This window comes from Dendrobates tinctorius, unplaced genomic scaffold (genome assembly GCF_039654945.1).
Source record: "Dendrobates tinctorius isolate UK_male_01 unplaced genomic scaffold, ASM3965494v1 ptg000090l, whole genome shotgun sequence".
Classification (NCBI taxonomy): Eukaryota; Metazoa; Chordata; class Amphibia; order Anura; family Dendrobatidae; genus Dendrobates; species Dendrobates tinctorius.
In genome coordinates this window covers 3,734,533-3,750,259 of record NW_027361758.1, presented here as the reverse complement: position 1 = coordinate 3,750,259, position 15,727 = coordinate 3,734,533, and positions in this window count along the sequence as shown.

Genomic DNA, 15,727 nt, shown 5'->3' with positions numbered 1-15,727 from the left:
TACTTACCAAACAGTTTGCGCAGCCTGACAAAAAATTCGCTAATCGCAAATATCTGGAAGCGAAGTACCCCTTCCCACAGGAAGACACCAAACAATGGGCAGATCCACCTGAAGTGGACCCTCCGGTTTCTAGGCTAGCAGTGCAGACTTTACTCTCTCTGCCGGATAGCTCAACCCTCAGGGACGCAGCAGACCGGCAAGTAGAACGCATGGCTCGTTCTATTTTCGAAGCAGCAGGCGCCTCTCTGGGCCCTGCGTTTGCTTCAGTTTGGGCAGCCAAGGCCATCCTAGCTTGGGCCAAAAGACTACAGGAGGGTCTTCAGGCTTCAAATCCTGAACTCTCGGACCAAGCGGTCCAGATGGCAGTGGTAGCAGACTACATGATTCATGCAGCCCTGGATTCCGCCAGAGGTGTAGCGGGAATAGCATCAAACGCCATCACGATCCGACGCATCCTCTGGCTGCGAGAATGGAAACGGATGCGGCCTCAAAAAAGTCCCTCACGCGACTTCCGTATTCTACTGGTAGACTTTTCGGCGAAAAGTTGGACACCATGATAGCCAATGCCACCGGGGGTAAGAGTACCTCTCTCCCTCAACTAAAACCGAAACGCACGTTTAAACGAAGAAACCAGATGCGATTCCGATCCTTTCTGAATTCCTCGGGCTGGTCCGTTTCGCGCCCAGTGCAAAACCGCAACCGTTCTCCACGCAGAGACAACCCACGGACGCAGCAGCGACCGGACAGGGCTTGGCAGTCGAAAGCAGGCCAAGCGAAACCCAAGGGAGGAAAACCTCAGAACTTCACTTCATCATGACTCGAGACCTCCGGAAGACACCCCACCAGTAGGCGGCCGACTTTTACTCTTTCAGCAAGTCTGGCTGCCTATTACAGAAGACAGGTGGGTCAGGGAAATAGTGTCTTCCGGATACAAGATAGGGTTCACTTCCGTTCCACCGAACCGGTTCTTCCTTTCTGTTCCTCCAACACCACCAGAAAAGGCTCGTGTTTTCCACCAAGCGGTTTCCTCTCTCCTTCAATCAGGAGTTGTGGTGCCGGTTCCCGCGAACGAGAGATTCCGAGGATTCTACTCAAATTTGTTCGTAGTCCCCAAGAAAGGAGGCGGCGTCCGACCCATACTGGACCTAAAACAGCTCAACAATTACGTACGGGTCCGTCATTTCCGCATGGAGTCCCTCCGGTCCATCATTGCATCCATGGAGCAGGGAGAATACCTCGCCTCCATAGACATACAGGATGCGTATCTCCACATACCAATTGCTCCCGCCCACCAAAGGTTTCTCAGGTTCGCGGTCAACCAAAACCACTACCAGTTTGTCGCCCTTCCGTTCGGACTCGCCACGGCTCCAAGAACGTTCACCAAAGTCATGGCGGCCACCATGGACGTCCTGCACTCGAGGCATTCTAGTCGTCCCGTACCTGGACGACCTCCTCGTCAAGTCTCCCACTTTCAAAGACTGCGAGGTCAGTGTCTCAATCACTCTAGACACTCTGAGTCGCCTGGGATGGCTAGTCAACCTACAGAAATCGTCGACCATCCCAACTCGGACTCTAACATTCCTGGGAATGGTATTCGACACCACCAGGGGCCTGGTGCTCCTTCCCAAGGACAAGACACTGGCCATCCTCTGGGAGTTCGCACACTCCTTCGCAGTCCTCCTCGATCTCTCCGGTTTGCCATGAGAATCCTCGGCAGGATGGCAGCAGCAATAGAGGCAGTGCCATTTGCCCAGTTTCACCTCAGGGTCCTTCAACTAGCCATACTCAGATCTTGGGACAGGAACCCCTTCTCCCTCGACAGGGAGTTCAGGTTGACGTCATCAACCAGGAGGTCCCTGCATTGGTCGCTCAAACCAACCTCGCTTACACGAGGGAAGCCATTCCTCTCAGGACAATGGAAGATCCTGACTACCGATGCAAGCCTGACAGGCTGGGGGGCGGTGCACCTACATCACAGGGCAAGTGGTCTCCGAGGGAAGTGACATTGCCCATCAATGTTCTGGAAATCAGGGCCATTCTCTTGGCACTGAGAGCCTTTCATCACTTGCTTGCAGCCTCGCACATACAGATACAGTCGGACAATGCCACGGCTGTGGCATACGTGAATCACCAAGGCGGGACCCGCAGCGCCCAGGCGATGAGAGAAGTGGCTCATATCCTCCGCTGGGCGGAAGACACAAGGTCGGTACTTTCTGCGGTACACATTCCGGGTGTAGAAAACTGGGAAGCCGACTTCCTCAGCAGGCAAGGAATGGACTCGGGGGAGTGGTCTCTCCATCCCGAGATTTTTTACCAGATCTGTCAACGCTGGGGAACCCCGGATGTGGACCTAATGGCATCCCATCTCAATACCAAGGTTCCCAATTTCATGGCCAGGACACACGACCCGCGGTCGCTCGGAGCGGATGCCCTGGTCCAGGACTGGTCCCAGTTCCGACTCCTGTACATTTTTCCACCCCTCCCCCTAATCGCCAGGGTCGTGAGGAAGATCAAGCAAGAAGGAGTTCCGACCATCCTCATCGCGCCAGACTGGCCCAGACGTACTTGGTACGCCGACATCGTCCAACTTACGGCAGACGCCCCCTGGCGTCTACCCGACCGCCACGACCTTCTGTCTCAAGGTCCGTTCTTCCACCAGAATTCAGGGGCCCTCAATTTGACGGCATGGCCCTTGAAACCTGGATTCTAACCCAGGCAGGTTTTTCACCGGCAGTCATTGCAACTATGATCAGGGCAAGGAAGCCTGCCTCCGCCAAGCTCTATTATCGTACCTGGAGAGTCTTCTTTTCTTGGTGCGAATCTCATGGACAAGTCCCACTCCCTTATTCCCTCCCGAAGGTACTAGGTTTTCTTCAATCGGGCCTAGATGCCAAGCTATCCTTAAGTTCGCTTAAGAGTCAGGTGTCGACGCTTTCAGTCCTTTTTCAAAAGCGCATTGCTATTAAACCGCAAGTAAGGACTTTCATCCAGGGAGTTTCCCGATTGGTTCCTCCCTACAAACGTCCGATGGATACGTGGGACCTCGATCTGGTCCTGACAGCATTGCAAGCTCCACCCTTCGAACCTCTTAGAGGAGTTCCACTCTCCATTCTGTCTCAGAAAGTGGTTTTTCTAGTGGCTATCACCTCGTTACACAGAGTGTCGGAATTGTCAGCACTTTCCTGCAGACGACCTTTCCTAGCCTTTCACCAGGACAAGGTGGTTCTCCGCACGGTACCATCCTTCCTTCCGAAGGTTGTGTCCAACTTTCACCTTAACGAAGAGATTTCACTGCCTTCCCTTTGCCCGGTTCCGGTCCATAGAGTGGAGAAGGCTCTGCATACGCTTGACCTAGTCAGAGCATTGCGGATTTACGTGTCCAGGACTGCACCTTTCCGGAAATCCGATTCCCTCTTCATTCTTCCGGAAGGTAGTCGCAAGGGGTTGCCGGCTTCCAAGGCTACCCTTGCCAGGTGGATCAAGTCCACCATACATGAGGCCTACCGACTTAACAGTTCCCCTCTTCCGGCCGGTATCACGGCACACTCTACATGGGCAGTAGGGGCCTCCTGGGCCATTCGGCATCAGGCTTCGGCACAACAAGTGTGCAAGGCGGCCACTTGGACTAGCCTACACACGTTTACGAAACACTACAGTGTTCATACCCAGTCCTCAGCGGATGCGAGCCTGGGTAGACTGGTTCTGCAGGCGGCAGTACCCCAAGTCTAGGGGACTGTCAGCACAATATTCGTCCACTGCCTCCCACCCAGGGACTGCTTTGGGACGTCCCAAGGTTCTGTGTCCCCCAATTAGGCGACAGAGTAAAGGAGATTTTTGTGTACTCACCGTAAAATCTTTCTCTTAGCCTTTAATTGGGGGACACAGCTCCCACCCTGTTGCCCTTACGGGCCGTTGTAGTTCTCATATTGTTCTTGAGCTCGTACATAGTAGCCTTCTTACAGGCATGGTTATGTTATTTGGTTACGTTCCTCCTTATGCTTTGGCACAAAACTGGAGAAGGCTGACGCCGTCCAGGGGTGTATAATGCAGAGGAGGAGCCAAAGTTAATCTTTTTCAGATTATGCATAGTGTCGCCTCCTAGTGGACAGCAGCATAACACCCAAGGTTCTGTGTCCCCCAATTAAAGGCTAAGAGAAAGAGATTTTACGGTGAGTACACAAAAATCTCCTTTTTTTTGTTGCGTGTTTCATCAGTATTTGTAAGTCAGGAGTAGAGCTTACACAGAGAAAAATATTTGCAATCCAAAGCTAGGCAATGATTCCAAAATACAGAATTGTGAACCTTTCAAACAGGGAGTCGGAGTCGTGGAGTCTGAGTCGGTGCTAAATTTTGGTGGAGTCGGTATAAAATGGACCGACTCCTAAATCAGCTTTTTAAAAAAAAAAAACGCATTACCTGAAAGGTTTTTGAGCTCATAGATAATGTTTTCAATAGCAAAAGCAGATTAGAAATCTGCTTTATCTATATATCCATTTATCCATATCTGTCTAGCCATATCATATCTGTACCAAAAAGAATGGAAGCCGGGTAGCACACAGACTAACGCACTTCTTCTTTTTTTTTTTTTTTTTTTTTTTTTTTTTTTAAGCACCAGTCAGGTACACCTCATAGCTGCCCAAAAGGACGTCCAGGACAGGCATTGCTCGTCTTCAGTAACACATCAATATCAATTGATAGTTGGACTAAATAGACTGCATTAATCACCACATCTACTTAAGGTGCAGGCTTTATTTTCAAGTGTAGGGGTGTGCAGTATGAGGTTCTGCAGGAGCTGAGGTGTGCAGTATGAAATTCTGTGGAACAGTATGAGGTTCTGCCCCCCCCCCCCCCCCCACAGGTTTTATCCTGGCTACGCCCATAGTGTGAGTGTAGCCTGAGGATCTAGGCTTTGTCTTAGCTAAGTCATAGTGTATGTATGTGTGTGTATATATTTTTTATATTTACAGACCAACAGTTTGGACACACCTCATTCAAAGAGTTTTTTCTTTATTTTCATGACTATGAAAATTGTAGATTCACTCTGAAGCTATCACAACTATGAATTAACACATGTGGAATCATATAATTAACAAAAAAGTGTGAAACAACTGAAAATACTGTATGTCTTATATTCTAGGTTCTTCAAAGTAGCCACCTTTTGCTTTGATTTCTACTTTGCAAACTCTTGGCATTCTCTTGATTAGCTTCAAGAGGTAGTCACCGGAAATGGTTTTCACTTCACAGGTGTGCCCTGTCAGGGTTAATAAGTGGGATTTATTGCCTTATAAATGGGGTTGAATAGACTGTTAGCTGCTTTTTTCTTGCCATAATACAAATTCTAAGTTAAGAAAATCGAGTGGCCATCATTACTTTAAGAAATGAAGGTCAGTCAGTCCGAAAAATTGGGAAAACTTTGAAAGTGTCCCCAAGTGCAGTAGCAAAAACCATCAAGCGCTACAAAGAAACTGGCTCACATGAGGACCTCCCCAGGAAAGGAAGACCAAGAGTCACCTCTGCTGCGGAGGATAAGTTCATCCTAGTCACCAGCCTCAGAAATTGCAGGTTAACAGCAGCTCAGATTAGAGACCAGGTCAATGCCACACAGATCTAGCAGCAGACACCTCTCTACAACAACTGTTAAGAGGAGACTTTGTATAGCAGGCCTTCATAGTAAAATAGCTGCTAGGAAACCACTGCTAAGGACAGGCAACAAGCAGAAGAGACTTGTTTGGGCTAAAGAACACAAGGAATGGACATTAGACCAGTGGAAATCTGTGCTTTGGTCTGAGGAGTCCAAATTTGAGATCTTTGGTTCCAACCGCCGTGTCTTTGTGCGACGGAGAAAAGGTGAACGGATGGAATCTACATGCCTGGTTCCCACCGTGAAGCATGGAGGAGGAGGTGTAATGGTGTGGGGGTGCTTTGCTGGTGACACTTGGGGATTTATTCAAAATTTAAGACATAATGAACCAGCATGGCTACCACAGAATCTTGCAGCGGCATGCTATTACATCCGGTTTGCGTTTTTAGTTGGACCATCATTTATTTTTCAACAGGACATTGACCTCAAGCACACCTCCAGGCTGTGTAAGGGCTATTTGACCAAGAAGAGAGTGATGGGGTGCTACTCCAGATGACCTGGCCTCCACAGTCACCAGACCTGAACCCAAGCGAGATGGTTTGGGGTGAGCTGGACCGCAGAGTGAAGGCAAAAGGGCCAACAAGTGCTAAGCATCTCTGGAAACTCCTTCAAGACTGTTGGAAGACCATTTCCGGTGACTACCTCTTGAAGCTCATCAAGAGAATGCCAAGGAGTGTGGAAAGCAGTAATCAAAGCAAAAGGTGGCTATTTTGAAGAACCTAGAATATGACATATTTTCAGTTTTTTCACACTTTTTTGTTAATTATATAATTCCATATGTGTTCATAGTTTTGATGCCTTCAGAGTGAATCTACAATTTTCATAGTCGTGAAAATAAAGAAAACTCTTTGAATGAGGTGTGTCCAAACTTTTGGTCTGTACTGTATATATGTAATCGATATTATACAGTGTATTACATATTTACTATTTATTACAGTTTTTTGTGTTCTAAAGTTGTATTCCAATAAATATATATTATGTTCTATCTAAATATCTTGATTATTGGATCATAGAAATGATTAAATGTCTGGTGTTCACATTGTACTACAATACATTTTTCACTTAAATATAAGCAAGTATATGTGGGAGGTGGAGTCGGTGTAAGGGAAATTGAGGAGTCGGAGTCGCAGGTTTGGCTTACCCGACTCCACAGCCCTGCTTTCAAATACTGATGAAACACTGACAGGAAAAAAAAAGCTGATTTGTGACTAAGGCTACTTTCACACATCCGTTTTTTTAAATCCGGCATGATGCGGCGAAATTTGTGTAAACCGGATCCGGAATTGGATCCGGTTTTTCCAGGACGTCCACCTGACAGCACTATGGAGGACGTCCTCCTCCTCCTTACAGGGACAGGAAAGCACACGAGAGGTTAAAAGGCCATGTCCCACCCCCTTTCCCTCAGTGTTTTTCCTGTCCCTGCACGGAGGGACACGCGAGAGCTTACCGGAGGGACCCAGGGGATCGTGCGGCCGGTCCAATCCTTCCCCTGTCAAGAGGTCCCGGGGCCGAAACTTCCCGGTGGGGAGTCCCTCGGCTCCAAAGGCCAGGAGCAGGACGGCGCTCCTGGAGGGAGCCGTTCCTCCCGGTGGGGGGGCTCTCGGCTCCAGGACGGGTCGGCTCCCCGCAGGCGGCTGGCCATGCGGGCACCGACAGAAGTGGGGCGGCGGGCCGAGTACCCGCAGGACGTCGCCGACGCTGGGCAGTGGAGGCCGGAGCCATAGCAGGAACGGCTCCCTGCACGCGCCGAGCGCGGTCGCGCGCAGATGCCCGGCAGGAAGTGGAGGCGCGGCTTACCAGCGTCACATCCGGTGACGTCAGACGCCGGTTTCAAATCCAGGGCGCGCGCGCTCCTGGACCAAAGCGTTCTCCAGAGTCGTCACAGGTGGTTCCAGGCTGTGTGACTGCATCGGACGCCAGGGAATGGAAGGCAACACTGCATCTGGTGGAGGGGTAAGTGCGCATAGCGCAGACCACCCTCCCCACCCGTCCCCACAGCCCAGATCTGATGAGGTGCCCCTTATATTATCAGGAAAAGGGAACCCCGGCTGAGTCCCCCTCTGGGAAGGACCCGGCGAAAGCCACCGCCAAATCAGTCAGATGTCCGGTGTGCAGAGTAAAGCTGCCAGACACCTATAGCAAGACCCTATGCGGTCCCTGTACCTCCAGAGTCATAGGCGAGGAACAGCCATCTCTGCTTTCCGAAATGAGGTCGCTGATAAGGGAAGAGATTCAGGCCTCTACGTCCCGGCGTCGATCCCCCAGCCCTGGGCCAGGTCGCAAGCGTCCGAGGTGGGAACCAGTCCCAGTATCAGAGGCGAGCCCTAGCGAGGAATCCGATTTCCGGAACTCAGATCAGGAGGAAGAAGGCGAGATCCTGGGGGATAGTCAGGAACAGAACAGAAAGTACCTATTCAGACTGGAGGATACGGACGAGCTGGTACACGCGGTGAGAAATACCATGCAGATGGAAGAAGTCCCTAAGCCACAGTCCAGACAGGACTTAATGTTTGGAGGACTGGTGTCCCGCAAACAGGTGGTGTTCCCTGTGAGCGAGCACATCAAAGCAATGATCCAGGAGGAGTGGAAGGAAGCAGAGCGTCGGTTGACACTCTCCCGAAGCTTTAAAAATAGACTGCCCTTCGATCCCGAGGAAACTCGGGCGTGGGAAGAAGTCCCTAAGATCGACGTCCCGGTTGCCAAGGTTACGAAGAAATCGGCTATCCCAGCCGAGGACTCATCCGGTCTTCGAGACCCAATGGATAGAAAGGCGGACGTCTTGTTAAAAAGAACATGGGAGACGTCGGCGGCCCTGATTAGAGCCAACATAGCAGCCACCTCGGTGGCCAGGTCTATGTTCCTGTGGTTGGGGCAGTTGGAGGAAAACCTAACCAACAAGACCCCGAGGTCAGAGATACTAGCATCTCTTCCTCTTTTGAAATCAGCCACGGCGTTCCTGTCGGATACGTCGGCGGAATCAGTTAGGTTTGCGGCCAGAAACAGCTCCCTCTCTAATGCGGCCCGGAGAGCAGTCTGGCTTAGATCCTGGTCGGGGGATAACCCTTCTAAGGCCAAGTTATGTGCCATCCCTTTCTCGGGTCTGAGGGTGTTTGGTCCAGCCCTGGATAATATCCTTGAGCTGGTGTCTGATAAGAATAAGGGATTTCCGGAAGAAAAGCCCAGGCGGTCCCAGTCCTTTCGGAGAGGCTCCTTCTTCAGAGGACAGTCAGAGTTTAGGGGCCGGGCGAGGTCTAATAGAAGCTCCTACAGAGGCTCCTTCAGCCAAAGTGGGAAGAACAGAGGTCCCCCATTTGCATCGACATCTAGGTCGAGGAGACAATGACGCCATAGGCATTGGGGGGAGACTTCGCCACTTTGCAGCAAACTGGTCGCGAGTCACCAACAATCAGTGGGTCCTCAGAACCATCAGCGAAGGTTACAGGATAGAGCTCTATTCTCCTCCCCCCGACAGATATATTGCCCCCACTGTCGTCCAGGAGGACTCCGCAATGTGGTCGGATCTTCAGGACATGTTAGACTCAGGGGTCATAATACCAGTTTCACCATCAGAAAGAGGAAAAGGTCACTACTCTTCCCTGTTTGCAATTACAAAGAAATCCGGCGAGGCCCGCACCATCATAAACCTGAAGCCACTAAATGCTTGGGTCAGATACAGGAGGTTCTGGATGGAATCAATCCGATCCGCAATTCCTCTGATAGACAGGGACGCAGTTATGTGCACCCTAGACCTAAAAAAGGCATATTATCAGGTTCCTATTCATCCCTCATCCCAAAGCCTACTAAGGTTCGCGATCAGTTCACTAGCCCGGACCTGCCATTTCCAGTTCCAGGGTCTTCCATTCGGGCTGGCCTCAGCTCCCAGGATCTTTACAAAGCTGGTGGTAGAGGTGGTGGCCTACCTGAGAGATCAGGGTATTGTGATTCTGCCGTACCTGGACGACTTCTTACTGGTGGCAAGATCCAAAGAAGCGCTCATCCGAGACAGGATCCGAACAACTACTGTGATGGAGTTCCTGGGCTGGGTGATCAACTGGGAGAAGTCGGACCTCACACCAAACACCAGAAAGGTATTCCTGGGAGTCCTCCTAGACTCAGCCGACAGAATATCCTGGCTACCCAAGCAGAAGCAGAAGTCCATTCAGGCCAGAACCAGAGGTCTGTTGAAGCGTCAATGCTCCATAAGGGAAGCAATGGAGGTCCTGGGCCTCATGACGGCCTGCATCCAGTGTGTCCGTTGGGCCCAATTCCACTCGCGGTTGTTACAAAGAGAAATTCTCGCGAGGTGGGACAGGAGTCAGGCGTCGCTAGACAAACCCCTAAGACTCTCAGGACGAGTAAAGGAGTCCCTTCGCTGGTGGTCACAGGCCAGGAACCTTCAGGTGGGCGTGCATTGGACAACCTCTCCATACGTGGTAGTCACCACAGAAGCAAGTGCGTGGGGATGGGGAGCCCACATAGAAGGGAAGATCTTCCAGGGGAAGTGGCCAGCAAGCATCAAGGCCAGATCCTCCAATTTCAAGGAACTCTTCGCGGTCTGGGAAGCGTTGCGGAGAAACCGGTCGGTACTAAAGAGTCGTCATGTTCGCATTTTATCCGACAATACAACGACAGTGGCATTCCTGAAACACCAAGGAGGAACCAGGCATCAACCACTACAGGCACTGGCGGAAAAGATATTCACGTGGGCAGAACGGACAGTTCGATCCGTGACCGCGGTACATCTAGAGGGTTCCCAAAACGAAGTGGCGGACTACCTGAGCAGACAACAGATCCACCCGACAGAGTGGGAATTGAACATAGAGATCTTCAACCAGCTTTGTCAGCGCTGGGGGAACCCCAGTATAGATCTCTTCGCAAGCCGCAAGAACTCGAAGGTTCCCAGATTCTACTCCCTAAATCCGATGGACCATCCAGAGGGCGTAGACGCCCTGAGTCAGACTTGGGGAGAATCCCTCTTATGCGTTCCCACCACTGGCCCTCATACCGGCAGTGCTCAGAAAGATACGCGAGGACCACGCAAGAGTGATATTGATAGTGCCATACTGGCCGAGGAGAAGCTGGTTTTCCCTTCTGGGAGCCATGGCAGTAGAAGATCCAGTCGAGCTGCCCTTGTGGGAGAACATCATCCACCAGGGCCCGATCCACCACCCGGACCCAGCAAGACTCCATCTATCGGCTTGGATCCTGAGAGGGACATCCTGAAGGCAAAAGGATTGTCGGAGCAGGTCATATCCACCCTACAGGCCAGCAGGAAGCCGGTGACGTCGGCAATTTATCGGAAGATATGGAAGAGATTCTGTTTGGAGGGTGGCAGGTCCGGGCTCGTGGCAGGTACCCCGGATCTCCCTAACATACTAGGGTTCCTGCAGGCAGGTTTTAATAAAGGCCTCAGGCCCAGTACTCTAAAAGTCCAGGTTTCAGCTTTGAGCGCCTTCTATGATTATCAGTTAGCTGCACATCCCTGGGTGATAAGGTTTATAAAAGCCACACAGCGCCTGCGCCCCACGATTAGGCAGCTCACCCCGCCATGGGACCTGGGCCTGGTACTTCGGTTCCTCTGCTCGGACACTTTCGCCCTTAGTGAGAAGATAGCCATCCCTGCTCTCACTCGTAAAACGGCCTTTCTAGTAGCCATTACCACGGCCAAAAGAATAGGGGAGATCCAGGCCCATCCACTAAGGATCCATACCTCCAGATAAGAGAGGATAGTATAATCCTAAGGTTAGACCCGGCATTTACCCCGAAGGTAGCCTCTACAAGAAATCTGAACCAGGAGGTAGTGTTACCCTCTTTCTGCGATAATCCCCGAAATGAGAAGGAGCGGCGGCTCCACTCGCTAGACGTGAGGCGCGCAGTTATAGAATACCTAGAGGCCACCAATAGTTGGCGTATCGACCCGAACCTGTTCGTTCTCTTTGGTGGTAGGAATAAAGGGAAGAAGGCCTCTAAGGCGTCCATAGCGCGTTGGATTACCTCAGTAATCTCGGACGCTTACCAGGCTGAAGGCGCCAGCCCGCCTGATTCCTTAAAAGCCCACTCTACAAGGGCGGTATGGGCCGAGCGGCCGGGGGCGTCAGTTGATCAAATTTGTCGAGCGGCAACCTGGGCTAGTCTTAATACATTCTGCAAACACTACAAACTAGATGTGTTAGCTGGCCAACAAACCGCATTCGGGAGAAAAGTTCTCCAAGCAGTAATCCCACCCTGAGGAGGTGCTTTGGTACTCTCCATAGTGCTGTCAGGTGGACGTCCTGGAAAATAGGTATTAGACCTACCGGTAATGATGTTTCCAGGAGTCCATCCCGACAGCACGGGTAGTTCCCTCCCTGTTATGTTATACTATGTTGTATTATGTTATGTCATATGCTGTAATATGATTGTTTCATTAAACCGTTACTAGCATCATCCACCTTGTGGTACTTGTCAAATCACTGAGGGAAAGGGGGTGGGACATGGCCTTTTAACCTCTCGTGTGCTTTCCTGTCCCTGTAAGGAGGAGGAGGACGTCCTCCATAGTGCTGTCAGGATGGACTCCTGGAAACATCATTACCGGTAGGTCTAATACCTATTTTTCACATAGAATATAATGATCGCCGCATCATGCCGGATGGACATGCGGCGCCTCCGGGTTTTGCCGGATACGGCAAACATGCGCCGTCCGGCGTCTGCAAAAAACGTTGGCTGCAACGTTTTTTTGCAGCGCCGGACCGGTTTTTTCAACTGCGCATGCCCGGGCACTATGAGTTTTAACCCCACAAGTGCCCGGCGCGCATCTCTCTCTCTCTCTCCCCCTCCCCTCCCCTTCTCTCTCTCTCTCTCTCTCTCTCTCTCTCTCTCTCTCTCTCTCTCTCTCTCTCTCCATACGCTCCATACCTTTCTTTGGCTGGCTCTCTCGTCCCCCTCTGTCTCTCTGGCTGCTCTCTCGTCCCCCGCTGTCTCTCTGGCTGCTCTCTCGTCCCCCGCTCTCTTCGGCTACTCTCTCGTCCCCCGCTCTCTCTTTGGCTGCTCTCTTGTCCCCCGCTGTCTCTCTGGCTGCTCTCTCGCCTCCCGATCTCTCTCCGGCTGGCTCTCTCGACCCCCGGTGCTGCGGCTCCTTTAAATGTCCTCCAAGCCGCATCAGGGGCCGCATGTACATCCGGTGTCACCGCTGCAGGCCGGATCCGGCGGCCCGGCTATTCGCCGCAGGCCGCCGGACCCCTGACACCGGATGTCTGAAAGAGGCCTAAGGCATAAGGCCTGGAAAAATTGTTGGTACCTCTAAAAAGCCACGTTTAGTCATGGGAAGTTGGCACAAGCCACAGTATGCTTAATTTAACTCCCTTAAGGGGGTTTTCCCACAATCAAAAGTTCATTTTAATCAATAGATCTTGGAATAATAAGTTCCACATTTGGATGAGTTTTTAAATAAAATGTTCCTCAGCTACTGGACTGGGGGTGATGGAAGCAAGAGTATACAGACATCACGGCTGATTCTTTTTGTGAGATGAATCATTTTACTCACTGTTTTTACTCATTTTTTTTATTGCAAAGAAAAGATAATTTGCTATCAATTTTGTTTTGTAATGACTGTACAATTTTTTTATTTTTTTTTTTTCAGTCTGAAACCTGTTGCCTGTGGCTGCCCGCATATGTGGACAACCAAATCTTTTAAGGTAGTCCTGGGAATAGTGTGGCCCACGGGCCTCATCCAGCCCTCTGGCTGTCCCAGTCCAGCCCACAGACCAAGACAGTCAAGGGGCTGGAAAACAGTGTCTTGCTGTCCCCATCTGCGCTGGCTTCATTGTTGGAGGAAGGGCCCTGGCCACTTCCTCCACCAATCAGCGTGTGAAACAGATGACACGATTTCAGCGCATCAGCTGTGCACCGGAGACAGGAACAGAAGCAGAGGTGAGTATGTAGTGGTCCTTCTCCCCTTCCCCGTGTGTATGAGATGTTTGGCTTGACAGGGGGAGGCTATGGGGGGAGAAGTCTAGTGCTGGACATGGGGAGGCAATCGGGGGGAGGTCTCGTGCTGGACATGGGGAGGGGTCTCGTGCTGGACTTGGGGAGGCTACGGGGGGCTCTTGCAGTATATAAGGGGATGTCAGCATACATATTTCTGTTCAATTTTAAGTGATAGAATTATGTTATTGATAATTATATTGTAATATATTACTATTGAGCAGAATTGATTTCAGTCTATTGGTTTGACCTTCAACAACAGTCATGATCTCTCATGTGGTCTCTTGGCAAGATGAAGTGCCCAACCCTGTTTTAGGCGATTTAGTCATTTTAAAAAATAAAGTTTTGAATTTCGCAACCATATTGCGGGCCTTAATGTGAGGCCTTCACTGCAGACAGCTATAGTTTGCATGATACACAGGTGTCTTCCCGGAATTAAAAAGCCTGTGCCGTTTTCTCAAAGCCAATTGCAATACGTCACATGCTTCTGTTCATTCCCCCCTCTTAATTTGCACAACTCACACTTAGTATGGCTTCAAGTGAAGCAATTTTAAGAACACGTCGACAAGTTGTTCTGATGGTGACTGAGGGCCATAATTTTCACATCAGTTTTCTCAGCCTTCTCATAATTCTATCCTGGATGACCTCAACAATGATGGGTGTACTGACACATTATCTTTACAAACAGCACAGATCCTGTGTTATAGCACATCTATACCCAACCATGTTTACTGCTTCTTGCTGGAATAGGAAAGTTTGAACGTTGTCCATCAAAACGGCTTTGTGTTTTTATTAGAGATGAGCGAATCCGAACTTAAACGTTCTGACAGCCGGCACTCAGTGCCAGAAGCGGTACCCGCACTTCTCCCTGCACTTAAATCTGCTATCGATATCAATTCCAATATGGCTTCTTCCCTTCTAAGCTTTGCACTTTGCCTCAAAAGTGTTTTTCAATGATTTATGGGGTATTGGCCTACACAGGAGAAGTTGCATAACAAATTTTGTGGTTATGTTTCTTCTGTTACCCTTGTGGAAAAAAAAATGGGGCTAAAAAATAACTTGTGAAAAAAAGTTAATTTTTCCTGTGAATGTGGTTTTGAACACTTGAGGGGTGCCGTTTTTAGAATGATGTCACTTTTTGGGGTATTTTCTTGTAATATAGACCCCCTCAGTCACTTTAAATGTGGTTCCTTAAAAAAAATAAATTGTAAATTTTGTTTCAAAAATGAGAAATCACTGGTCAACTTTTATCCATAACTTCGTAACAAAAAAATTATTAAAAAAAAATTGTACTGATTTTAAAGTAGAGATGTGGCAAGTTATTTCTTAACTATTTTGTGACATAATTCTGATTTAAGGGCATAAAATTAAAAGTTTGAGAACTGCTACATTTTCACCAAATTTCCATTTCCTTTCACAAACGCAAGTCCTATCGAACAAATTTTACCACTAATCATAAAGTTACAATATGTCATGAGAAGACAGTCTCCGAATCCGTAGGATCCGTTGAAGTGTTCCAAAGTTATCTCATAAAGTGACATGTCAGAATTCTAACATTTGGTCCTGTCATGAAGGTGAAGAGGTTAAAAATACACAACTATGTACAAATGTATGTACGTAATTTCCTGTGGAGTCAGAGCCTGCAGTAAAGATTAAGTATACAAAATTCAACTCTTTCTTCACCTCAGTATACAAGTACAAAGAAATAACACTACTGTATATAGTGTACATGTATAATAATCTGGTTCTGGGTTCACTGCCTGAAATACATTATAAGATTTCCAAATGCTCCTATGTTTATGGGCTGTGGCTCAAAGCTAGAGCTGCTGCATGAGTATATGAGAAGACGTGAGATTATAATTAATTCATGTTGGTCCAGTGAGAGATTCAGTCCCGCACCCAAAGAGGAGAAGCTACAGAACGATTAAGGCGTCGGGGAGAGGTGAGTAATAGAAGCGAGGATAAAGCCCTGTTGTGTCGGCATGGCGGGACTGAGCCCTCAAACTGGGACAGTCCGGTTGAATGTGAGATGGTTGGGATCGACAGTTGAAACCAGAAGTTTACATACATTATATAAGACACATGCATTTTTTTCTCAATATCTGACATGAAATTAGAATAAAC